Raw genomic sequence first — 27,866 nt, forward strand, 5'->3', positions numbered from 1 at the left:
AGGTGGAGGCGTCTTCGGGACATGGAGCTGCCCTGGATGGTGCTTCAGAGGTAATCACCGGACATTGTAAATCCTCACAGGGCCTACTTGATGGAATAGAGGAGAGTATGGGCCATGATGTGAACCAATGTATATGAGGTGCAGAGGTGCCCAAAGATGTACTTACCAAATCCAATGGATGTGTCATGATGATGGGAACGAGTGTTGTTGGGGGGGGGGGGGGGGAGAGGGGGGGTGGGGGGGTGGGGTTGAATGGGACCTCACATATATATTTTTAATGTAATATTATTACAAAGTCAATAAAAAATAAAAAAATTAAAAAAAAAAAAATCTTTGGTGTTGCTTTGTTTGCCCCAGCAATCTTAAAAAGATGGCTCTTTTTAGTGCCAGAAACAACAGTTAAGCAGAGAGACATTTTCTTGGGTCCCAACTGCTGGAGAGCATACCTATGTTAGGTAGTTTCTGAGGTCGGGAAAGCTGTCCTTGAAGAAAATCAGGCAGGGAAATGCAAACACTCATCTGTGGCTAATTATTTCGAGTTAGCTTTAAAGTGAACTCCCCTTGGTCTTCAAAGTCTTGCAGGTTGGTTTCAGGGTTTTTAAAAACAATCTGGCAAAGGACAGCAAGGAAGAGCAGGCTCTGGAGAGCCGGGCCGCGAGCTGGGCTGCACAGACCACAGGAGAGCACACGCTGGTTCTGTTTCTTGGTTTTTGTTCTTGCTGTTATTTAAACCCACAATAGGGGCGCTGCATAATTTCAAATCAAACTCCTCACGGTCCTTAACATACCCAAAACTTCATGGGGGGGGGGGGGGGCGAAAACAAATAAACCCTAGGACGTGATTTATTAGAAACTTTCATGGAACCCTGAAATGAACGTAGAAAGTCCGTCTGGCGCAGTTATGGAATTCGAAGGAGATCCGAAGCAGGATGGCTACTGCTTCCTTAGAATAGACCAGAACGGTGACTCAGAAGACCGAGGCCGCCACCGCGGATCTCCGCAGGGCGCGGGCCGCCCGGGGCCGGGGCCGGGGCCGCCGGCGGACTCCCTGCGGCTCGGGAGCGCCTGCTCGTGCGCCGCGGGCTGCACCTGCCGCGGAGCGGGGGCGCGTCTGCGGGATCTCGCGGGAGGCGTCCGCGGGGCGGGGGCTGCGCGCAGCAGCGGGTACCCTCAGGGGGCTGCGCGCAGCGCCGCGGGCAGGGCTGCACCGCCCAGCGCCGACGCCCCGGGGCCGTCGTGGGCCTGGTGGCGCGGGGGGTGGGTGGTTCCCCTCCGCTCCCGTCGCAGGTGCTCTCCGACACCTGGATGGCGCCGGCCGCGCCGGCGAGGCCCCGCTTGGGCCGCTCTGCTGCGCACGGGTTTGCCCCTGCAGGGCGCTCTGCAAGGTCCGGAGCTCGGCCCGGTGGTACCGAACCGCGGTGTTGCCGCTAGTGTGCGCCCTGATGGGCCCGGACGCTGGGACAGGGGCGATGGAGAAGGGCCCGGGCGGGACCCCGCAGAGGGAGGGCTCGCCGGGATCTGCTCGTCCGCGGGCAGCGGCGTCTGGAGCGGCGAGGCCCGCGGGGGGGCCCCGGCCGGTGCGCGGGGGCCACCGGCTCCTGCGCGGCCGCCTCCCCCGCCGCACGCTCCGCAGAGCCACTTGAGAGCGATGCATTTTTAAGAGTAAATATAAAGAAGGCAAGGTGTGCTTCTAGTAATCGGATCGTGTTGTTAAAGGTATCTAATCTGGTGGCACAGTTGCTTAGTGTTCTCTTTTTTTTTTTAGCTATGGACATTTTCCTTATTGATTGCTTGATGTGGAACAATAACTGGCGTCATTTTTACACATTACCAAAAAAATTATACTTGGTTCAGTATGCAATCTTTTAAGCATAACCATATTATTTAACAGAAAAGAGAGGGGGAAAAAAACCCAAAAAACTATTCTACCCGGTACAGCATTGGGTAGAAACATGCACAAAACATGACTTTGGCTTGCATATTGTCTAGATTTTTAAAAACTCTTTTAAATCATAAGTTAGTATAATTTTCAGTGTCTTTACGGAGTTATGTACACAGGTACACTTCAAATGGTTTTGTTTCTTATATGCACAGGCAATGCAGAAATACTGTTTAAAGATGTAGTATCCATTTCACCCTTTCCACCAGTGTGCTTTTCTCTACACACATGTTCCTGTTGACACACTGTTTTCCATAGGGCAAATTTAAAGATGTAGTATCCATTTCACCCTTTCCACCAGTGTGCTTTTCTCTACACACATGTTCCTGTTGACACACTGTTTTCCATAGGGCAAATTAAAAAATAGAATGAGAAGATTTAAATTAAAATTTATTCCATCATTTATTATGTGAAATTACCTTCAGATTTTTAAAAACATCCATAGAATTAGATTTATTTTGACTGCCTAAAGTAAAAAAAAATTAAGAAATTTTCTCAACTATAAATGTGAGAAATGTAAATAGTCAATACTGATCATTCAGAACTGTCCACCTTATACCCCAAATTTTTGCTCAGAATTACCTGGAGTCATTACCTAACTGCTGAATAATTAACTGGTAAATTCCAACTTTAAGGAGAGCTTGGGAGGGCACTAAGAGGGGCAGTTTTTTGTGTATTTCTAACTGATTTTTCTTTAAGCCATTGCTACATAATGGAATCATCAAAGCTCCCAATTGAGAATAAGCTTCACATAAAAATATATAGCAATTATTTGTAGCCACTGTTCAAATTTTCATGATTTTAAGAATGAAGTATCAGTTCTCACTGAAAGGGACATTACATCTTTTTTTTTTTTTTAAGATTTTATTTATTTATTTAATCCCCCCCCCCTCCCCTGGTTGTCTGTTCTTGGTGTCTATTTGCTGCGTCTTGTTTCTTTGTCCGCTTCTGTTGTATAATTCAAGTCCTTCTCCAAAATTGCTTCTCTTCATGCTAGACAAATATTTTTCTCCATGCTATAAATCAAAGCAAGTTCTTCAACCCCCCACCTTGCCAATTCCTCAACCATACCCTGCCTTCCTTTCCCCAAGGTTTATATGCTACGTAAAAGGTAAAAACTATGTACACAGGTAATACAATGAAGCAAATAAGGAAAAACCTAATCACACAATGCTACATCCAATGCTTTTAGAGACAGAACATTTGAGTGCCTAAAATTTTAGTGTTATTTTGTTGTTGCTTTTCAATGTTTATACAGGTTGTCCATTCCATGGAGTCAGTGATATGTATCTAAAATTTTTCATTTAAAGCTCCCTTGCTTCATCAAGCTGTGATGTATCTGATAAACAAGGAAAGATATCCTTTATTTAAATTGTTGGAGAAAAGGGGCTGTTCACTGGGACACGAAGACTGACAGTTGCAGGCAGAAAGCTTATTGGGAAGACTTCCCAATGGAGCGGGTCTGAAGAATAGACTTCAGCCCACCTCTGGAAAGGGGGGATTTGAATTTATACAGTACATTACTAGGTGGGGAAATGATAGTCGGTGGGAGGGGGTTGAGGGTCCGTGAGGTGCAGGGACCAATAGGAAGCCCTAGAGGTGAAAACGTTCCCTTATGTGACTAGAGGGCAGTGAGTTATGGAATTATGTTTTCTTGGAATGCTAGAGGAGCAGGTGGTGCTTTGGGCTGGAGGGAGTGAAGGTCTTTATCTCATTTTACTCCCATTTCCACGTGATTTCTTTATTCTACCTTTGGGGAAGTGCCTGCTTTCAGATAAGTAGGCTTATGGGGGTGGCTTGTCTTTCCTCAAAACATGTCAGGGGGAACTGATCACAGCTTGTTAATCATCACAAACCTAGTGAGGGGAAACCTGTAACCGAAATGATTTATGTTTGACATCTTCTGAGGTCTGGCTTTTTGGATGTCTGTTCCACTGACCCAGTGTTCGGGGAACCATCTGAAACATTATCTTCTGGTTTTTGTTTTAAGGAGCAGAATCATCTGTTCCAGGTCGCTTCCTTGTCCCATTTCACTGCTCAGCTAACCCCGTCTGCCTGTCCACTGTATCCATTTTTGGTCTACCAAATGTGTGTCCTCTGACTTCACTGGTGACCCAGTTAAAGGCACCCAATTAAAGGCACCGACATCCCGACTCTCCTGTGCTGGGGCCTTGCAGGAGCCATTGGATGGCTGCAGGGTCTGTAGTAAAACTCAGTCAAGTTGCCCTTTTCCAGCTCTTGTTCATCAAATTTCCCTTCCAGAGGCCTGTGGTTTTGAAAATCAAAATTCCACTTGGACTGGCTTGCCTCTTCCATGTCAGAAGTGCTTCTCCAAGTCCCGGTTAACTCTTTGTGGTTGACCTGGCTGAAGAGGTTTCTGCAGGCAGAGGCGGTGGGGTACTCCGCCTGTCTGCCGTCCATCTGCTCCAGGCGTGGGTTCCCAGTAGACACTCCCACATTTGGCTTTTTCCTCCCGGGTCCTTTCTACCGCCTCTCTTTCGGTCTCAGAAAAAAAACCCAAACAAAACAAAAACACCCCGACCCAACCCCACTTTTGTTTTTGTTTTTTTATTAAATTAAATTAAATTAAATTAAATTTTTTAAAAAACATTTATTTTTATTGTCTTTCACCAGCTGATGATGCAACTAGAGAAGGACATTGAATAAAAGGGGAAAATGGTAAAGACAAATGAGTTTATCTGGCTAAGACACTTCAAAATAAGTAGGCAGGTGATCAGAGGGGTCGAGCTTATGCACGTCTTGGCAGGATCCCAGAGAAAGCCAAAGTAGATACAACCCCAGGTACCGGTGCACCTCAGGGCTACAGAGGCGCTCAGGTCCTACCGTCATGGCAGATGGCTCTGGAGTTTGTGCCTTGCCAGTGGGCCCTACTTTGGAACTTGTGCTCCTGAGTGTGATGGAGTTGGACTCAGATGTGACCTTTCTACACACTCTTCTGTCACTTTTACTGAATCTGTGGTTGGCGCATGCGCAGGAGACTTGAATCCCAACCCCCTTTTTAAACCCTGGGACTGCCCTCGGTGCCGAGAGCAGCAGACACCAGCAAGTAACTGCACAAGCTACAGGAGTGCTCTGGGGCTGGTCTGGGGGAGGGGAGGGGGTGCCCCAGAAAGGCAAGACCCACGTCCCCACCGATCCTACAGTGTTCTCTTTTAAAAAAAATAAAAAAGATTTATTTGTTTCTCTCCCCAACCCTTTCGGTGTCCACTTTCTGGGTCCATTCACTTTGTGTTCTTCTGTGTCGGCTTGCACCCTCGGTGACACCGGGAAACTGCATCTCTTTTTTGTGGCATCATCTTGCTGTGCCAGCTCTCCATGTGTGCAGTGCCACTCCAGGATGGGCTGTGCTTTTTTTCATGCAGGGTGACTCTCCTTGCAGGGTGTGCTCTTTGCATGTGGGGCACCCCCACACAGAGGCACCCCTGCATGGCACAGGACTCCTTGTGCACAGCAGCACTGTGCATGGGCCAACTCACCACATGGGTCAGGAGGCCCTGGGTATCCTCCCATATGGTAGGTAGATGCTATATCAGTTGAGCCATATGCACTTCCCTACAGTGTTCTCTTAAATCCCATTTTATTTCTGTTAGGTTGTTAGAACTATCACCACTTTCATTCCTAAATTTAGTGAATTGATTCTTTTCTCCTTTATTCTCAATCAGTCTAGCTGAAGATTTTCAATTTTGTTGATCTTTTCAAAGAACAAACTTTTAGTTGTGTTGATTCTATTGTTTTTCTATTCTCTTAATAATCTCTGCTCTAGTTTTTATTTCCTTCCTTCTACCTTTTGTATTTCCTTTAGATGTAAAATTATGTAATTGATTTGAGATGCTTATTTGTTAATATAGGTGTTTATTGCTATAAATTTTTCTATTAGCTATGTTTTCAGTGCATCCTGTAAGTTTTGATATAATGTATATTCATTTCTGTTTATCACAAAGTATTTTCTAATCTCTCTCATAATTTCATCTGTGACCCATTGGTTGATTGAATGTATTGTTCAATTTCCACATATTTGTGGAACTTTCCAATTTCCCTTCATTATTTACTCTAGTTTCATTCCACTTTAGTCAAAAAAGGTACTTATGACATCAGAGATTTTATATATGTTGGGGGGTAATATATGGTCTATTCTGGGAATGCTCCATGTGTACTTGCAAAGAATGAATATTCTGCTGGATATAGTTGGTTCATAGTGTTGTTCATGTCCTCTATTTCCTTATTGATCTTTTTTTTTTTGTCTATTTGTGAAAGTGGGAAATTGAACTCTCCAACTCTTGTGGTAGAACTGTCTATTTCTCCCTTCAAATCTGTCATTTTTTTCCCTACATATATTTTGGCACTTTGTTGTTCCTTGCATATATGTTTATAATTATTATATGTTTTTGAAAGATTGAGCCTTTTTAGATACATAATATACTTCTTTGACTTTTGTAACTATGTTTATTTTAATTTTTCTGATATTATTCAAATGACTCTCTTTTGGTTATTATTTGCATGCAGTATCTTAGTATTGTTTTCTTTACTTTCACTTTCAACCTCTCCAGGCCTTTGAATCTAAAGTGGGTTTTTTACAGGCAATAAATGGTTGCATCATCTTTTATCCATTATGCCAAATTCTGCTTTACTTAAGTAGTTACTTTAAATGAAAAATATTAAACTAAATAATTAGAGCTGATATTTCTTTCAAAGCTAAATATGGTATCACCATACAATCCCATTAACTACACTCTTAATATTTAGCCAATTGGTTTGAAAACTTGTTCACACAAAAAAGAAGACTCAATTATTTATTGAAACTTTACTTATAATGAGGAAAAACTTGAAGGAGTCATGGTGTCATTCAATAGGGAAAAAGATAACCAAACTTGGGACATCAATGCATTGGGGTACTATTCAGTGATGAACAGGAATGAGCTAGTAAGTCATGCAAATGTATGAATGAATCTTAAATGCATATTGCCGAGTGAAAGAAGCCAATCTGGAAAGGCTAAATACTGAATGGGCCCAACAATATGACATCCAGGAAAGGCAAATTTTAGAGACTATAAAGGTATACTTCATTTTATTGCACTTTGTGTTTTTAAAAAATTGAAGCTATGTGGCAACCCTGCTTCAAACAAGTATATTCATGCCATTTTTCCAACAGCATATTCTTGGTTCATGTCTCTGTGTCACATTTTGATAATTCTTGCAACATTTTAAACTTTTTCATTATTATATCTGTTATGGCAATCTGTTATCTTTGATGTTACAGTTGTAATTTATTTTGGGGTTCCACAAACTGTGCCAATATAAGAGAGTGAATTTAATTGATAAATGTTGCATGTGTTTTGACTACTCCACCAACTGGCATTTCCCATCTCTCTCCCTATTCCCAGGAGCACAACAATGTTGAAATTAGGTCAATTAATAGCCTTATTTTGGCCACTAAGTGTTCAAGTGAAAGGAAGAGTCATGTGTCTCTTGCATTAAAACAACAGCTAGAAAGATTGGGAGCAGATGTGGCTCAAGTGGTTGAGCACCTGCTTCCCACTGGGAGGTTCTGGATTAGTTCCCAGTGCCTCCTAAAAATAAAATAAAATAAAGTAAAATAAAATAAAAACAACAAGCAAACAAACTAAAAAACTAACTCAGGGGAGCCGGTGTAGCTCAGTGGTTGAGCACCAGCTTCCCATATACAAGCTCTGGGATTCAATCCCCAGCCCCGGTACATGAAAAAAAGCTAGAAAGATTCAGCTTAGTGAGGAAGGCATGTTAAAGCTGAGATAAGCTAAGAGCTAGGCCACTTACGCCAAACAGTCAGCCAAGTTGTGAATGCAGAGGAAACTTTATTTAAAGAAATTAAAAATGCTACTCCAGTCCAGTGAACACACAAATGATAACAAAGTGAAACACTTTACTGCAGATATGGAGAACGTTTTAGGGGTTTGGATAGAAGATCAAGCCAGTCACAACATTTCCTGAAGCCAATGCCCTAACTTTTCAATTCAGTGAACACTGAGAGAAGTGAGGAGGCTACAGAAGAAAAATTTGAAACTAGCAGAGGATTGTTCTTGAGGTTTAAGGGGAAAACCTCACATAAAGTGTGAGAAGCAAAAAGTGCTGATGTAGAAGCTGCACCAATTTATCCAGAAGATCTAACTAATGTAATTGATGAAGGTGGATACACTAAACAACAGATTTTCAATATATATATAAAGCAGCCTTATATTTTGATGAATATGCCCTCTAGGACTTTCATAGTTGTCAAGGAGCAATAATATTTTGAAAGGCATCAGTTCTGAGCAGAAGATGTCAACACAGAGCTTAAAATATTCAGTAAACTGTGTTGTGAAAAAGATGGTCTCTCATCCAGGCTTTTTTCTTTCATTTATAAAACACAAGCAGAGTAGATCTGGCATAATCTACGATTTTCAGAATGGTAAATAAACAGTAGCTTAAAGTCACCAGCTACATTAGCCCCTAACAGGAAAACCAGTCTGCCCTTTGAAGTATTGATGCCCGGCAGTGACTTCTCCTCTCTAACTCTAAAAATCCTAGTGGGAGGGGAGAGACTCTGGTTGTGGAGCCCATGCTTGGTGCCTGAGGTAACGGACTGTGCATGAGGAACAAGATGAAGGCAGCTACTTCTCCTTGTAGGAGAAATCGGCTTTTTCCTTCAGAGGTGTAATTATATTAGGGTCAGTCTGAAAAGGATATTTTATTCAACATCTTGGATTGTTCCCTTGGACAAAGTTGAAATCCATCACAAAAGAGGAGAATTTCATTCTATTTTGTTGTTTTTCCTCAGCAGGGCAATGGTCCTTGGTCATTTCCTCCCCTTTTTTAGTTCAGTGCCTTTGCCCTTTATATCCTGCTATTCAATGAGAAGTAGAAAATTTCTTTCAGAAGCAGAGGAGTGGCCACTCAGAACTTTCTTCCACTCAAGGGTATTTATCCTTGACATGAATACTGCAGAGAAATATTGTCAGGATGAATCCTTCAACTCTGTAGAGGTTCAGCTCCTCAAGGCAGGCAATTCTACTCAGGTTACCAGGACATCACAGCTGGGTAAGCAGCCACAGGTGCACCTGGACATGAAGGCAGGAACAAAAGGTGAGTTGAAGGAGGGCTGAGATGAATGGATAAGGCCAGTGTGAGCAGGAAGCCTCATACAGTCTATACCTGAGATACCAGACGCTGAGGATAGGAGAAGAGTTCTCAGCAGACTCAACTTTGAAGAAAGTAGTGAACAACAGAAGGAGCAGGATCCCAGGAGCCTCCTCTCCACATCTAGGCTCCTCTACCCTGTATCAGGCTCAGTCCAGTACCAGGCCCTAGGCCCTGGACTTTTACCCCAGCCTATCACTGGCTCAACCAATCCCCAGTGGACGTTCTGGAAGTGACACAATGGGACAACTGTGACATCATCCTCATCCTTCATTTTCTTTGGAGATACCATAGAACTGTCTAGTACAATTGCCTAATCCAGAGCCACTTTTTCCATAACACTACTCCCACATCCATCTCCATCCATCCATGAGTTCTAGACCTTCTGTAGACTCAGAAAGTGTCCCACATTCACATAGAAATGCTTGACACTCAGAGAAAATGACTAGTCATAATCATAACACTAGTTAGAAGAGAGGATAATGCTCAAAACAGGTACACAAGGCTGCACAACCTCCTGGAGACTGCTTCTTCACAGAGACCCAGGGTAAAGGCAATGCGTACATCAGTACAGCAGTCCAGCGCTTGGTAAGAAATAAATGGTGCACAAAACTGGATAATTGTTTAAAAGTGTTTAATAAAGCACTTTTTACAATTTTCATTACATGCAATATCATAGAAACAAATGCCCAACTTTACTACCCTTTGTTTCATTTCTTCTCTGTTGGGGCTCTGCTCACCAGAGGTTCAATCCAAGGACACGTGTTTCCAGGACACCTGATTAATCAGTTTGCCACCCATTCTGTCATGTTGAGGTGAGTCTCTTGCCTTTTCTCCTACCTAACACAACCTTATATTTTTCCTGAAAGTCTCCCTGGTCTAATTTCTGTAGTAGTTTTGCCTGCTTTAGATACAATTGGAGCAGGATAAAATTATGAATATCAAATGAGATTCTTACTGCCATTGCCCTCCATATTTCCTTGTGATCTTTCATTCCACTGATCCATTGGCCTTTGCTGCCCGTTAGTGGGTGGTATTAACTTATGGGAAGATAACAAATCATAATCTGAACAAAGAAGATAGTCTCAGCTTTTGTGTTCTTTAAGAAACTTTTAAAAATCTTATCCTGGAGACTGTGGACCTACAAGTCCTTTATTTACACACCTAGGTTATCTCAGAATAAATACCAGCCCTGGAAACACCAGAGCATTTAGTATAAACCATACATCAAAAAGAGAATAAGTGAAGACCTGGGCACCCTGCCCATTAGATGAATAAAGATAGCCTATGTTGGGAAGCGAGATTTTCAAGGGGAATATGACTGGCCTTCAGGGGCTGGAGAACCCCTAGCCACACAATGTCTGATTTCTTCCAGGGGCAACATGTAGGGCAAGGGTGATGCATGATGGAATCCACAAGTAGGTATTACCCAAAGACAGTAAGTTGAATAGAGAAATTCTACAGCCCATGGTGTAGCAGCAGTCAAAAAGAAAAGATAACTTGGAATGTGTAAATTGACCACATCTCCTACATTTATCTTGCTACCGAAGTATCAGAAAACCCCTATGTCCACATAGGGCCAATGCAAATAGTTGAAAAGTGGCTACTGTGTCTGAAGCAGCTTAGTGGTTAGGATGAGAATGCTCAGCTGTCTCATAGACCTGTTGACCAAAGTTCATTGTGAAGCCATGGAATTTGGGGATGAATGAAGCAGAATGATTCCCCCACCAGAGCTCAGACTGGGAATGGTAATGTCTATGAAAACCCATGGAGAAACTGATGTTCAGAGAAGCAGTGCACCTTGTCCCATGGCACAATGCCTCAATGCTCCATAAACTCCCAAGTATTTAGATGGATAGTGTAGCAGTTTGATATTATTGATGAATTCCAAAAAGAAATATTGGATTATGTTTGTAAACTGATCTTTTCCTCTGGGCATATTAGATTATATTGGATTTATAGGTTTAAGTAATTATGTAAACCTCTTGTGCCAGTAGGGCATTGAGATAAAAGGCATGGCAAAGCACAGAATTAAGGGCTTTTGATGCTGGAGTTTTGATGTTGGAGTTTGATGCTGAAGCCTTAAGCTGGAGCCCTGAGAAGTAAGCTACAAAGGAAAGAGAAACCAGCCCCAGGAAGAGAGGAAAACTGAGCTCAGGAAGAAGTAAGCCCTGGGAAGAAAGGAACCTTGAACCCAGAGAGAAGCATGACCCTGGAAGGGAGGAACCCAAGAAGCCTGAACCCTCACAGTCAGTGGCAGCCATCTTGCTCCAACACATGAAAATAGATTTTGGTGAGGGAAGTAACTTATGCTTTATGACTTGGTATCTGTAAGTTCCTACCCCAAATAAATAGCCTTTATAAAAACCAACCAGTTTCTGGTATTTTGCATCATCACCCCTTTGGCTGACTAATGCAGATAGTAAAAACTTTAAAAACATGAAAATTCATCAAAAGGTACTTGGTTGTATCATGGAATCCAAGGAGCAGTTGAGAGTCAAACTTCAGGAAGGAAAGGTCACAAGTATGGTCCAAGGACTTCAGTAGCAGGAGTTTTTAGAAACTTTGTCTAGAGAGAATGTGATTCAGCCACCAGTGACAACTAATTGCAATGTCTCAGTTTTCAATACTTGTGAAGAGAGTCTGATTTAGATGTTTTGGGTGTCATGTATTCCCTTGAAAAATATACTAGTGTTGGGGTTGAGGATTTTGGCGCAGACATGCCTCTAAAACACCCACTGGACTTTGGGTATAGGAAGTGTTGGGATCTGGGGGGTCATGCCAAGTTATAGCAATGACACCAACCATTTTCACAGTGTCCTTTGTATTAAAAATACTTTCTACTTAATTACCTGTGAATCAAGAAGGGCAAATATAAGTGCTATGGAATTCTCCAACTCTTTTCACATTCAAAGTGGATAGTCTTCAAGAAACAATGATCTAAGTTACTGAGTTCTCCCTTCAATTATTTTTTAACACAAATTTTCCATCTTGTGTTAGTTAAAACAAACGTTTATCCTGATTTTTCAAAATAGGAGTTGATACCAACTAGTTCAACTGAGGTATCATTACAGATAATCTGATAATAGCTTCACCTTTTATGGCTGAAAATGTACTGTCAAATAAGATTTGAATGGGGTTTGGATTCTAGGTCTAATATTCATCCCATGTTATAAGGAGCCAATTCTGGGTAAGAACTGATGCAGGTATAAATCTGTCTCACCCAATAGATAAATATAAAATTTTAAAAAGTATTATAAGAATTTTTTTCCTGAAACATCTTTTTTAAAAAGTTTATTTTAAAATAAGAGGTTTGTAAGGACTATATTTAAGAACTACATCCACCCAACTTTGTTCTTCCTTTGTTAGGCCCTGTTTTAGCCTTTTTAGTTTCTGGAGACATCATACTACTCATTTAAAAACAATACTTAAGCCTATTTATTTATTTATTTATTTATTTATTTTAAGATTTATTTAATTCCCCTCCCCCGGTTGTCTGTTTTCTGTGTCTTTTTGCTGCGTCTTGTTTCTTTGTCTGCTTCTGTTGTCGTCAGTGGTATGGGATGTGTGGGCGGCGCCATTCCTCAGCAGGCTGCACTTTCTTTCGCGCTGGTCGGCTTCTTTCGCACTGGGCGGCTTCTTTCGCACTGGGCAGCTCTCCTTATGGGTGCATTCCTTGCGCGTGGGGCTCCCCTTCGCGGGGGACACCCCTGTGTGGCACAACACTCCTTGTGCGCATCAGCACTGCGCATGGGCCAGCTCCACACGGGTCAAGGAGGCCCGGGGTTTGAACCGTGGGCCTCCCATGTGGTAGACGGACGCCCTAACCACTGGGCCAAAGTCCGTTTCCCAAGCCTATTTATGTCCTTTCTTGCAAGTTGGCTCACCTTTATGGGGCCCTCTCAAAAAATTCTAGAATCCGTTAAAATTGCAAAAATAATCAGGTGCTCTTCTTCATGTGCTCTCTCAATTGTACAATGAGTCTCTCTCATTGTAGAGGCTACACCACCATCTTCTCATGCCTCCTGGAGACTCTGGACCACATATGATGGCCATAACTTGTCCATGAGCTTCTGCAGCAAAAAACTGTCTGCCTGGGACCTATGCAACTTGGCATTAGAGTGGCAACTGCTGGTCACATAATGGACTTTTCCTGGAGGTGAGCCAATTGACCTTCATATCCAGATTTCCATTATGCCTTGTGTCATGGAATGAGTACCCTGCAATCTCAACACAGTCACTGAGGCTTCTTTGCTATCCTTGGAGCCAAAGCTGTGTTCTCTGACATATCCTATCTACAATAGAAGATGCCTCTTCTTCCTTCAGTCCCTTGAAAGATGCCATAGTTCTGGATACAGTCATCACTTTTGCAGGCCCCTTGGTGACCTGGAATGCCCCTTGGGATCAATAGAGTGAAGAATGAAGGGAATTTATACACTCATACACTTTATAGATGTAATCACCATTATCACACATTATAGATCTCACTGAAGAACTATTGTTTTATATCCCTTAACTGATTCAGATGTCAACCCAATTGGCCAACTAAGTTCTCTTAGTACTAGATTCCCTAGCCAACAATATGTACCATCAACACATTTTTACAGACTTTTGGATACTGTGAATGGTCTGAATTGCTGGTCTGACCAAATACAGCAAAAACAATTTATTATCCAATGTTGTCCCCAAATATGAAGTACTCTGCAAATAATTTGCCTCATAGATACCCAATATACAACTCAAACACAGATATGTCTCTACACACACTAAAGCCACAATACAAGGTCTCACCAAGCCATTCCTTATCCAATGTATCTCCAAAAATTAAGTGACAAATGCAGCCTTTTCACTTTCAGAATACGCAATTCCATGTTCTTGGAGGAGGCTTTCAGCAGATTATTCACCTTATTGACTTAATTTTTCAGGTCTCAGAGAGCACCAAAATGGCTTCAGTTCAAATTCAATTCAATTAAACATGGTGTGTTGTGAGCCCCTGATACTAATGACTATGCTTGTGAGCCTATATGCCTGAAATAAGAACAAGGCCTAGAGCAGCACTGTGCCTGGGAATTTCCTCCTGACAGCCTTCATGTTACTCAAATGTGGCCAGTCTCGAAGCCTAACTCAGCATCTAAATGCAATGCCTTCCCCCCAGTGTGGGACATGACACTCAGGGATGAGCCTCCCTGGCACCGAGGGATCACTATCAACTAACAACTGATAATGCAACTGGAAAATGACCTTGAATTGAAGGTTCAATGCGGATCAGTAGAATATCCCTGTCTACATAGAATAATATGACTTTAAAATGCCGTTTGATCTAATGTAAGGGGGAAATAGAAAGGAGAAATGAGTTTATATGGCTATGAGTCTCTAAAAAAACAAAGAGTCGAGGCTGTCAGAAGGATTGCCCTTATGCACAACTGAGCAGAGTCTAAGAGACAGATAAAGTAGATACAATCCCCAGGTATTGGTTCCTTTGAGGGCTAAAGGGACCCACGGGTTCTATGGTCATGGCAGATAGGGTTCACTGCCATGTCAGATGGCCCTTCTTTGGAGCTGGTGTTTCTGCGTGATGAAACTGGACCCAGAGGGGATCTCTTTTCATAAGACTATCATGCTACTTTACTGGAATTGTAGTTGGTATTGGGGTTTAAGATATATTTAGGGGATTGAATCTTTTTACTGACAATATGATAGCCAGGCCCTGAGCCTCAACAGACTCCAGCTCCTACAATCTGATTTATTGGACTCACCTCACTCAGCTAAGATGGAGTTGAAGAAGGACAACCACCACACCATGGAGCCTAGAGTGCCTACAACTGAAAGCAGGAGGATTGCATCCAGTAACCATGTGGAATCTGAGCCTCCTCTTGACATAGAGGTGCAACGGACACAACCAATCCAAGGACCACATAGAAAAGGTGGCATTGGAGTGGGAAAAGTGGACATGGTGGCTGATGGGTATGGGGAATGGCAGGAAGAGATGAGATGTGGAGGTGCCTTTGGGACTTGGAGTTGCCCTGGATGGTGCTTCAGGGGCAATCACCGGACATTGTAAATTCTCCCAGGGCTCACTGGATGGAATGGGGGAGAGTGTGGGCCATGATGTGGACCAATGACCATGAGGTGCAGAGATACCCAGAGATGTACTTACCAAATGCAATGGATGTGTCATGATGATGGGAGTGAGTGTTGCTGGGGGGGGGGGGGGGAGAGGGGTGCGGTGGGGGTGGTGGGGTTGAATGGGACGTAATATTTTTACAAAATCAATAAAAAAAAACACTAGTGAGGGATTGTAAGAAAGTGTCTGACTTCAATATTTCACTGCTGACATTTTTAAACTCACCTCTTTTTTAAAAATATTTTTTATTTATCTTTAAAAGATATTTAGATTATATAAAATGTTACATTAAAAAATATAGGGGATTCCCATATGCCCCACTTCCCACACCTCCCACTCTTCCCCACATTAACAACTTCTTTCATTAGTGTGGTACATTCATTGCAATTGATGAACAGATTATGGAGCATTGCCACAAAGCATGGATTATAGTTTACATTGTACTTTTTTTCCCTTTATTTTTTTAATGTTACATTAAAAAATTTGAGGTCCACATATCCCCCCATCCCCCTCACCCCTCTCCTCCCCCCATAACAACAACCTCCTCCATCATCATGAGGCATTCATTGCATTTGGTGAATACATCTCTGAGCACCACTGCACCTCATGGTCAATGGTCCACATCATAGCCCACACTCTCCCACAGTCCACCCAGAGGGCCATGGGAGGACATACAATGTCCAGTAACTGTCCCTGCAGCACCACCCAGGACAACTCCAACCCCCGAAAATGTCCCCACATCACATCTCTTCCTCCCACTCCCTACCCCCAGCAGTCACCATGGCCACTTTCTCCACACCAATGCCAAATTTTTCTTCAATTACTAATCACAATAGTTCATGAATAGAATATCAGTAAGTCTACTCTAAACCATACGCTATTCCTCCATCCTGTGGACCCTAGAATATCCATGTCCATTCCACATCTATATCAAGAGGGGTCTTAGATTCCACATGGATGCTGGATGCAATTCTTCTGCTTTCAGTTGTAGGCACTCTTGGCTCCCTGGTGTGGTGGTTGACCTTCTTCATCTCCATGTTAGATGAGTGGGGTAAGTCCAAAAAACCAGAGTGTAGGGGCTGCAAGTCTGTGGAGGCCCAGAGCCTGGGTATCACATGGCCAATCCAGAGATTCAGGTCCCCTGGGTATATATTAAACCCCAGCACCAACTACAGTTCCAGTAAAAGTGACAGGAGAGACTTGTGGACAAAGATCACATCTAAGTCCAGCTCCATCACACAGAAACACAAACTCCAAAGTAGGGCCAACTGACATGGCACTGAACTCAATCTGCCATGACCATAGAATATGCAGGTCTCTGCTGCCCTCAGAAGAACCAATACCTGGGGTTGCATCTACTTTTACCTGTCTCTGGGACTCTGCTGAGGTGTGCATAAGGGCAACCCCTCTGATAACCTCCCAGCTCTTTTTGGAGACTCATAGCCATATAAATTCATTTGTCCTTTCCATTTTCCCCTTTGATTTAGGTCAGAAAGCATTTTTAACTCCTGGTATTATATGTAGACTGAGATATTCTGCTGGTCTGAGTTGACCCTTTTATTCAAGGTCATTTTCTAGTTACATCATCAGCTGGTGCTTGGTAGTAATCCCTCAGTGCCAGGGAGGCTCATCCCCAGGAGTCATGTCCCATGCTGGGGGGAAGGAAACATATTTACATGCTGAGTTTGGCTTCAAGACTGGCCACATTTGAGCTCAGGAGGTAACTCTTAGGCACTCTGCAGCTCTAGGCCTTGTTCTTATTTCAGGTGCACAGGCTTACAAGCAGTCATTAGTATCAAGGGCTTATTGTTGGACCTTCTTTCTTTTTTGGTCTTTGCCATTGCACTTGGGGAATTGTTGCTGTTCCTTTAGGGACTGTGATAGAGCTCCCCTGGCTAGGAACTCAGCACTCCCTCAGTTGTTGTTTTCTATTGTAACCACTATGAAAATATCCAAACATTTTCATGTACCCTGGATATATGCCCTGGAGAACTCCCTGCCAAACATGTGCCCCCTGTCGATAACATCCCACACCAGTATTCCCCCCCTGCCATTGTGGAACCTCTCTGTGATCTAAAACTTCTTCAAAAATGAAGCCCAATATATTGCCTGGTTCCATTAATAGTAAAATGGAATATAGCGATGAGTTTAAAGGTTAGATATAGAATACATATCAATTTAGAAAAATTTAGGTAAAAATAAATTGGGGTATCAAAAAATTAAAAAATGCAAAAGCTTTGTTTTTGATGTTTTCCTTCCATCACTGCAATGAGTGTTGCCCTGTATGCAAATTGGCAAGGCGACTTCTTCTGTCTTTTCCTCAGTGTCTACGTCCTTTCTTTTACTTTTTTTCCCCTAATTATTAAGCTTATCTTCACAGAAGTTTTAGATCACAGTAATTCATATATACAATATACAGTACTCCCACATATCCAACATAAAACCCTTTTCCCTTGCACAGCAATAATCTTTTTACATGTTCATACTATATTTACTGAAACTGATGTACAGATATTGAGGCAATAGCTTTCAAACAAGGTAACATTTGGGTTTACATTGTGGTTTATATTTTAGACTATACAATTTTCTAAATTTTTAGTTATCTTATGTTTTACATTATGATTTACATTTTAGCCTATCAGCCCCTATACATTTTTGGAGTATTTTAACATGTCTTATATCCATCCTTGCATACTCTTGTGAACACTTCTATTGTTCACACAGTCACATTGATTCCATCTATTCAATATCTCTTTCCCCCTCCCCTCAGGGCCCACAGTGACAGTCAATCTTCATTGTTTGAAGGGCCATGTTCAGAGATACTTGCAACAGTGTTGAGGGCTTGACATGCTCAACTGCCCTAATGCATTGGGAGCCACCATTTCTCTCGAGAGATACAATTCCCTCTATTTGATGGCATTAGTCCTCCCCAGGATGTGGGTATATCTTCACTCTCATTATATGGGTCTCTGTCCAGTGATGTAATCCACTGTGGCAAAATGAGCACTCACGCACTCCCAAGAAGCCTGCCCTGCATCAGATCATCCCCTTTTAGCATCTTAAACAGGTAACCTTCCTTATTATATTTTTGAAAAAGTTTTCTCAGCATTATACTCTCAACCAAATACCTGACAATCTCCTATGATCGTATGTTTCCCCACCCTCCCCCCAATTTCTTGGGCAATATTGCCCTTCCTCCCATCCCTAGCCCCCTCAAGTCCATTGTACTTTACACTCTCTCCCACACAATTCTGTAGGTTATGGCAGGATATATAATGTCCTGTATCTGTCATTGCAATGTCATTCAGATCAATTCCAAGTCCTGAAAATGTGCCCAAATTATACCTCTTTTTCCATTTGCCTAACTTTAGCATATCCAGTGGCCACTGTCTCCACATCAATGATATTATTTCTTCCATTGCTTGAATCACAACGTCTATAGCAGAATATCAGTAAGTCCACTCTAGTCCATATTTTATTCTCCAGTCTTGAGGATTCTGAGATGGTAATGCCCACTCCACCTCTAATTGAGAGGGAGCTTTGATCCCATATGGCTGATGAATAAGACTTTCTTGCTTGCATTTGTAGACTCTCTCAGATCCTTGATGTGGTGGTTGTACATCCTCACCTTCTTGTTAGTTGTCTTGGGTGAGTCCAATGAACTGGAGAGTTGATGTTGCAAACCTGCTGAGGATCAGGGCCCAGCTGGCTCATCGACAGCTCAGAGATTCAAGTCTTTTGGACATACACCTACTAACCCCAGCACCAACTACAGGTTCAAATAAAAGGGACAGAAGAGTCACATGTAGAGAAGTCACATCTGAGTCCAACTCTGTCACACTTGGGAGCACTAACTCCAAAGTAGGGCCCACTGGCAAGGCACCAAACTCTGGAGCTATCTGCCATGACCATAGGACCTGAGTGTCTCTGGAGCCCTCAGGAGCCCAGCTATTTGGGGTAGTATCTACTTTGGCTGTCTATGAAATCCTGCTGAGACATGCATAAGCATTACCTTTCTTATGACCTCCCATCTCACTTTGAAGTCTCAACCATATAAATTCATTTGTCTTTACCTTTTCTCCCTTTATTCAAAGTCTTTTTCCAGTTGCATCACTAGCCAGCACTTGATAATCTCTTGGTGCCAGGGAAACTTATCCCCAGAAGTCATGTCCCACATTGGGGGGAAGGTAACGCATTTTTGTGCTGGGTTTGGCCTAGAGAGAGGCCACATTTGAGCAACATGGAGGCCCTCAGGAGGTAACTCTTAGGCACCCTACAACACTAGGCTAAGTTACAAATTCAAGAGCAAAAGTCTCCTAAGCATAGTCATCAACATCAAGGGCCATCAATGGACAATACTTCTTCACTGGTCATTGCCCCTGTACTTGGGGAAGTGTTTCTGTTCCATTAGAGAATGTGGCAGAGCTCCCAAAGATGGGAATTCAGTATTCTTTCAGTTGTTGAGTGAATCTCTACCCACTGTGGCAATGCCCCATGAACATTTGAACATATTTATATACCTTATATGTATGCCCAGGTGACCTTCCTCCAATGTATCCCCCATCATTGACACCCCACAGCAATGATCCTCCCCTGCCATAGTTATAACCCTTCTGTGATCCATAACTTCTTCAACAATGTGACAAGAATATTGTCAAATTTGTTTAATGGGAAAATGAAATAATAATGATAGATTTAAACATGAGAAATAAAATACATAATAATTTAGAAAAACTAAAAGTAAAAAAATTGGGGTGTTAAAAAAAAGAAAAGATGTTTAAACATTTTTTGATGTTTTGCCTTCCATCACTGTAATATCTGTTGTCCTGTATGTACAGTGGCATTTTCTTCATTTCTTCCCCAGTGTCTTACTTTTTTTCATTTTGTCTTCAAAGAAGTTTAGGTCACATACAGAATATAAGGAACTCCCATATACCCAATATCCTCCTGCTTTCCCCCCTTCCCTATTAATAACCTTTTCACATGTGGGTGGTACATTTGTTACAACTATACAAATATTGAAACAAAGCTACTAACCATGGTCAATGGTTTACATTATGCTTTACATTTTAACACTTTTATAAATTTTTGATGAAATTTAACATGGCCTGTATCCATCATTGCAAGATCATGCAGAATACTTCCTTTGTCCCCTAAATAACCGCTCTTCCATCTATTCTCTTTCCCCCTCTCCCTCCCCTTGGGGCCCACAGCAACCACCTGACTTCACTCCTTGAAAGACAAGATTCATAGATACCTGCAACAATGTTCAAGGTTTTACACACTAGTCTGTCCTCCCCTATTAGGAACCACCCATGCTCTCAAGAGACTCTCCCCTCTGTTTGAGAACTTATCAGGCCTCTCCAGTATGGGAATCCAACTCCTTCCCACTCATTATGTGGGTCTCCCTCCACTGATACAGCATACTATGACAAAATGATCACTCACACATTTTCTAGAAGACTACTCCAGGTGTTCCCTGTCCCAAATGCCCCACACACAACACCCTAAACAATTACACTTCCTTGTCATATTGCCAAAAGGGTTTTCTCAACATTGTAGAAATCTCATCTCTTTATCTTCCCCTTCTTTTCTACATTTGGGCAGTCTTATAAGAAATTCTGGTTGCCCCCTCCTTTGATGCCAATAGAAGGTTCAAATCATGGACATATCTGACTTTGTGTAGAATCCCTCATCTCAAGCTCAACAACTAACCATTATGAAAAGCGCAAGCCTTCCCTTACTCCTTCTAGTCATTTTTGGACTTGTTTGGAAAGTCTGCACTGCTCTCCATAGATAACCTCATTATGTGAATAATAAACTTTTTCATACCCTCCTGATGTGTATACAGCATCAACCATTTCATTGTCCAAACCACATCTTGTGCAGTGGTCCATCTTATTTTAAGGTTTTGCCATTACATTGGGTGTGAAGAGAGTGATGTTGGATGTTGCAGAATGGATTATAATGTGTGAATGTTAAATTGCAAAATGAGTGTGCCAAGAGAGAGATAAGTGGGACAGAAAAATATGCAAGTGTTTGGATGTGGGTGGAACAATAGCGGGTGTACAAGCCATGTTTGTTAAGCAAATGTTCGTAGAGTGATAGTTGAATTGTTCAGGGTGGTGGGAAAAGTATGGCACAGCCTTAATCAGAGACAACCTGTAATAATTAGAAGTTTAACGGCTTGCAAAGGTTTTGCAAAGCATATAAATTGACACAGTGAGTGTGCATGACTGATAAGTGAATGTAACAGCTTAGTGTTTAAGCAGTCATATTTGAATGATAAGGAATTGGTGTGTAAGAATTTTAAAATCACAACAGTGGCTCTGCAAGGTGTGATAGTTAAATGGCACAGCCTGGGTTCAGTTTTCATTCATTGTATACATCTGTGATATTCCATTTTTACTTGTTAAACAAAGTGGGTGCCATTCCCCTCCACTCCCTGCGTACCCACTGTGTGCCATTCTACTGTGACTCCATCCACACTCCCTCTGCAATTCAACACCCATATGTTATTCATTCTGCACCATCCAACACCCACTCTGCATGAAAACATCAAACCTTGCACATACTCCATTTGCTATTTGACCATAACTCCTAGCAAACCCACTGTGTTCTATTCAGCTTACAATGCCATTTACCCATTATGTTCCATCCAACCCTTCAGTCAATCCTCTCTGTGCTATTCAACTTAACCTAGTGCATAGCAATACTATTACCTCCATTTCTGCTCTGTAGAGCCATGCTGCTTCATTCTACCCTTACCTTTAGTATTGGCACTTTTGCAATTCAAGACAACTTTGAACACCCATTCTGAATCATCTACATATGACTTCTTGCACAACCAACTGATCTATTTACCTATCAAATCTGTATGCCCATTCTGTTGTTCAAATTATATACCTTGCCCTTTGTGAACTGTTAAGAGTCCAATTGTTATACACTATCACTTAGATATACAACCTATAATCATTATACAACACGTTGTAGATTCATTTATACTGCCTGAACAATGTCCCATTGAATTATAATCCCTCTCACACTCACTCTTTGTGATTTAACAACCACTGATTGCATACCTATTAAGCACCACCCAATTTTTACTCTTGCACCACCCGTTCTCGTGAATTCAACAATCCCTCCCTAAAACTAACCATAACTCTTGTGGCACAACCTTTGTGTTCTAATCAACATAAACTTCTTGCACATTGTCTACAAACCATCCAACATTAAATCACTGCACTCCTTCTTTATGTGATAAACCATAGACACATTGCACAGCTAGGATTATTTCATCCACTAATCCATGCACACCCACTATGTGCTATTCAATCATCACTCCTTGCAACCCAGTTTTCAGCTGAAATTCCTTGCACAAGTGTTCTTCATGGTACTTCCATTCAGCAAACCTGCTTATATTACTCAATTTACACTCTGCACAGCAAAGCTATGCTATGCCTTCCATTCATTGACCTCACACACTTGCTGGGTTATTTCACAAATGTTCTGAACATACCTGTTCTATGCTTTTCCTCTATCACTTCTTGCACAATCAATGTGTGCTATTAAACTTTTACTTCTTGCATCCCCATTGTACACCAGAAAAATTCATGATTTGCAAACCTACTCTGCGACATTCCATTTCCCTTCTTGCAATCCACTCTTTGCTACTCAACTCCATGGTACTCAGTTACACCTATTGCATAACCTCATCATTTCCTTTATTCTACTCATCACACACCCACCCTAAGCCACACAACTATTTCTCCTTGCACAGCTGCTGCAAGTAACTAAATAGCACCTGTTGAACAGCCATTCTGCATCACTTAAGCATGACCCCTTGAAATCCAGTTGTTCAATTCACCTATCCTTGCAAACCCACTGTGTGATATTCAATTTATGTTTTGCACACACATCTCAACCTATTAAACTTCCAATTCTTACATGCTCTCTGAGTTAGTCAGTTTTTACACATTATACATCCAGGTTGTTCCTTGAACTTCCACTCCTTTAACAGTTACTCTGTCACATTCTATCCCTTTTATCATATTTTAGTGTGCAATTCAAAATCACTTGAATGAAATAATTAGACACACAGAAGCAGACTCTAGGCTGCCCTCTTGAGTTCAGATCCAGAAACACATCACCAAGCTGGCCTGCTGAGGGAGCTGCTGCCACTGAGGTTCCCAGACCTGACAGCATTTGCTATATTTGAAGAACATAGTTTCCACCTTCATAGACTTTGGAGAAACCAATTAAACACATCTGCAGTGGTACTCATCGGACATCAGGTCTCCCTACATGCCATTGCCATCTCATATTGCTCACTTCTTCTTTATGCCATGTGGGGCAAACAGCTCCATGGATCCTAGGAAATTGGTGGAATCTTAGGTACAAGGGATTCTGTGAAATACAGTGTTTAGCTTTGCAGTCTCTGTAATACTGACTCATGTTTACAAGGAGTTTGGAATGGATACAGAGTGAGTCAACAAGAAATATATGCCTCACCTTATAAACATAAGATAATTAGGAGATTTTACTTAGTTTTGCTTACTCTTCCTTCTCCCCAGTATATTCAGGGGAATGCTCTACTTGACTGTGATGAAGTTACATGAATAACAATCACTATTATTACGATTATTATTTTAAATTTCTCAGTAAATCTTTCTCCTTTTCCAATATGAGGGTGCTCGGTACAAATAGAAAATAATTTCTGAGTCCACTTCCTCTAAGAAACAGTTTCCACAAAATACAGAATCCAAAAATAATATCCTTTCCTCTAAAAAGCCTTTAAACACAGAAAATGCTTTTATATGATAAAGCATTATTTTTCAGAGTTAAAAGTAGTATTAAGATTTTAGTTCATTGTTCACTACTGTAAACAGATTTATTTTTGATAAGAAAAGTTAGAACACTCTTCAGATCTGCTCTCAAATCCTCCCACATTGTTATAAATTCTGCCTGGAAATTTGCTGACTTCCAGCCCAGGGGTCCCGCGGCATCCGTAGATCTTCGGACATTCCAAACATGACATCCCAGGTGTTTCATCCCACAGTTTCCTTTGGTAACGTAGTCCTTTTTCAGTGGTTTGCTTTTTCAAGTCTGTGCAAATCGCCTTATGGGCTTCCTCCATGCTAGGTAAAGCCAGTCAGGGGGCGGAAAGCCTGACCTTATCCATTTTAAATACTAATGAATTTTCAATCCATTGTGCCAGAAAGCCAAGTTTCCACGGACACATGGATTTACTCCACTGAAATTCCCCCTGCCTGAAGGAAGTAATGACTTGTTGGCTGAAGAAAATAAGACGTGGTGTAACCTAGGAAACGGCACAAGAAAAGAGTGTTCTTTGCTGAGACTCCCCTGGTCAACAGTCTCTGGTTAAGATCTATTAGGTCAACAGGCCAAATTAGTAGAAAGAACAAAGTTTCTTTAAAAAGTTAAAATATAAATGGCCTGTCCCTGTTTCTAACAATGAGATAACAACAATAAATCTCTCTGCTTTATGGGCTTTTTGTAATGCACGCTTTCTCTATAAATAGGTAGCTAAATAGAAATAAACTTGTCTGTGGGCATTGACTTACAGATCCCCTGATCCCTTTTCTCTTTTCATTCATTCCCCGATACCTTTCTGGCTGGAAGGCTGCATGCAACACCTGCCCATTCTAAAACCCTTGAGATCTTAACCCAAGATTGAGCTGGTCATCATCCTGGCTCAGATACCATCTCCCGTTCCTGAAGTTTCTTATCCAAATCACTCAGTCTTCAGGGTCCTAGTTTTTACTTCAGTTCCACTTCTCAGACTAGCTCAGGTTTTATCACTTGGGAAAGTGATGTGATATGACTAAATGAGGCCCAAATCCATTAATGCAAGTAGTAGTTTATTTAACACCATAGACACAAAATTACAGGTGTTGAAAAAATAGTATGTCCATTAAAGAGTCATAAAAATGATGACAAAAAAATGAAGGGACTATTCTAGTTTCAAAGATAAAGGGGAGATTTAACAATCAAATATATTGAATTAACACCAGCAATGAAGAGAAGATATCCAAAGTTTCTAGTTGGGATGAGAGGTAAAAATACAAAGGACCAGAATTTAAGATGGCATCTCTTTTCTTAACAGCAAATCTGTATACTAAAAAAAATGGAAGCATGCAATTTCAGCAGTATGAAATGGCATGGGATATTCATAAACCTATAAGTAATCCCCAATAAGTTGCATCAAACATATTTATATGTATTATTTTATTTTTAAAATAAGTGTGATCCATATGCTTCATTGCCCAAAAAGGATAGTGAGAGGAAGGAAGTTCATTAAGTGTATGGTGATATAGGACACCCCACATCCAAATTCTGCTCCCAGAGGTGAAATGAATTTTGAGGATGGAAATTGGTACAGGAAACCACTTCATGCAACAAGGGGAAGCTCAATGAAACTGTCCCATTAAGACAAAACCTTCAAAGGAGCCACCATAATAATGAAATTATGCTCTAAAGAAATTCAGCCCTCAGTTGTCTCTCCTGTGAATTGAGCTAGGGAAAAATCTTATCCATATTAATGACCTTCCCTTCCTCATGAGCCAGCAATCCACTGACAGGTATAACCCCAAACATATTGAAAGCAAAAACTTGAACATGTATTTGCACAAAACTGATGTTCATGAAAGCATTATTCACAATTGCCAAAAGATGTAAGCAACCCACATGTCCATCAACCAATGAATGGACAAGTAAAATGTAGTATATAACACACAGGAATATAATTCAGCCATTTAAAGGAATGAAGCTCTGATACATGCAAAAACATGGATGAACCTCAAAGACATAATGTTGAGTGAAATAAGCCAGATACAAAAGAACAAATAGTGTATGATCTCACTGATTTGAAATAATTATAAGAAGCAAATTATAGTCAGAAAAAAAAGAATCTAGGTTACCAAGCACACAGGGGTAAGGAATGGAGAATCAGTGCTTTATTTGTACCTATTTTCTTTTTGGATTGGTGGAAATGTTTTGGTGATGGTAGTGCAACATTGTTAACATGATTGGTGGCCTTGAATTGTGTATTTGACTGCATTTGGAAGGGGAGAGATTGGGTTGTATATGTGTTAGTATAATGAAAACATGAAAAATAAGTAATGGCCTCCCTAAAATTTCTAGTAATAGTATTGCTCTTTCACAGTCTTATGAGCAATAGAAAAATGCATCAAATTTCACAAATTTATATCCCCATGCAGTCAGGAAATCACAAAGCTGAGAAGTTATATAAATGTGGCCCTTAACTGGTAGTTCCCTTAACAAATGGAAATATTAAACTGCAAAATTAGATTGAAATGTCCCTCACCTACACCCTTCCAATTCTCACAGGGCAATTTGAATAATATATGAAAACACCATAAAATAATTGAACTTCACCTAGGCATACCCATTCTGTGAATTTTCTTTCCACTCATTTCACACCCACTCTGTGCAATTGAACTTAAAATCATACTTTGTGAGCTACTTTGTGAGCTATGGCAGTTCAATATTATTTATGAATTCCATAAAAGATATAGATTATGTTTGTAAGCTGGTCTATTCTGGGCATGAAAACCCTTTGATTATATTAGATTCAGCTGAGAAATCTGATTAAATTACGTTAAGATTAGGGCTTGATTCAACTAAGTCATTAGAGGGCAACACAGCTTTGAGTCCCAGTCCCTTTGGTGGGCTGATAAAACAGACTTACAGGAAAGTAGATACACAGAGAAGATACACAGACGATCCCACAGCCCCAGGAAGAGAGATGAGCTTGATAGTTTACAGCAGACCATGTGAAGTGAACAGAACAACTGAGCCCAGAAAGAAACAAGCCTCAAAGGAAGAGAGATGAGCCCCAAGCCAGCCTACAGTGGAGATCAGAAGAAGCTGGAACCATGGAGCTGTAAGAGAAAGGAGGAAGGCTGAAACCATCACAGACATCACCCACCATCTTGCTTCAACATGTGGCAACAGACTTTGGATGAGGAAGTACCTCTTATGGCACCTTGAGCTGGACTCTTTAGGGCCTTGTAACTATAAGGTTTTACCCCTAAATAAATAACCTTTACAAAGTCAACAGATTTCTGATACTTTGCATCAGTACCCCTTTGGATAACTAAAACAAAATTTGGTACCAGAAGTGGGGTGTATAAGTCTGTGTTCTCTAGGGAAACAGAATCAACAGGAGATATCTATAAATAGTATGAGATTTTATAAAATTCTTTTACATGACCATGGGGTTGCACATGTCCAGATTCAATAGGCAGGCTGCAATCCAGGGGCTCCAATGAAGGTCCAATGAAGGACTTTGATGAGTTCCCAGCAGATGTTGACTGTCCAAAGATGAGCTGGAAAATTCTCTCTGAATGCTGAAATCATGTCTGCTTTTAAGGTATTATGATTGGATAGAACATCATTCATTGCTGATGGCAATCTCCCTGGTTGATTGTAGATATAATCAGCCATCTATGCAGTAAGCTCACTGATAACTAAAGTCCATAAAGGTCCCTGTATTACAATTATTCCATCCTTGCTTGACTAGACAACTGGGCACAAATCCCTGGCTGAATTGACACTTGAGCCTAACCATCACATGAGACATCTTAC

At 41.3% G+C, this 27,866-nt stretch overlaps 1 pseudogene; it reads right to left on the bottom strand.

The window, feature by feature from the left end:
• Positions 1–3,826: 3,826 nt before the first annotated feature.
• Positions 3,827–4,789, bottom strand: LOC101434752 (cyclin-dependent kinase inhibitor 1B pseudogene; annotated as a pseudogene).
• Positions 4,790–27,866: the final 23,077 nt, after the last annotated feature.

Source organism: Dasypus novemcinctus, chromosome 14 (genome assembly GCF_030445035.2).
Source record: "Dasypus novemcinctus isolate mDasNov1 chromosome 14, mDasNov1.1.hap2, whole genome shotgun sequence".
Lineage (NCBI taxonomy): Eukaryota > Metazoa > Chordata > Mammalia > Cingulata > Dasypodidae > Dasypus > Dasypus novemcinctus.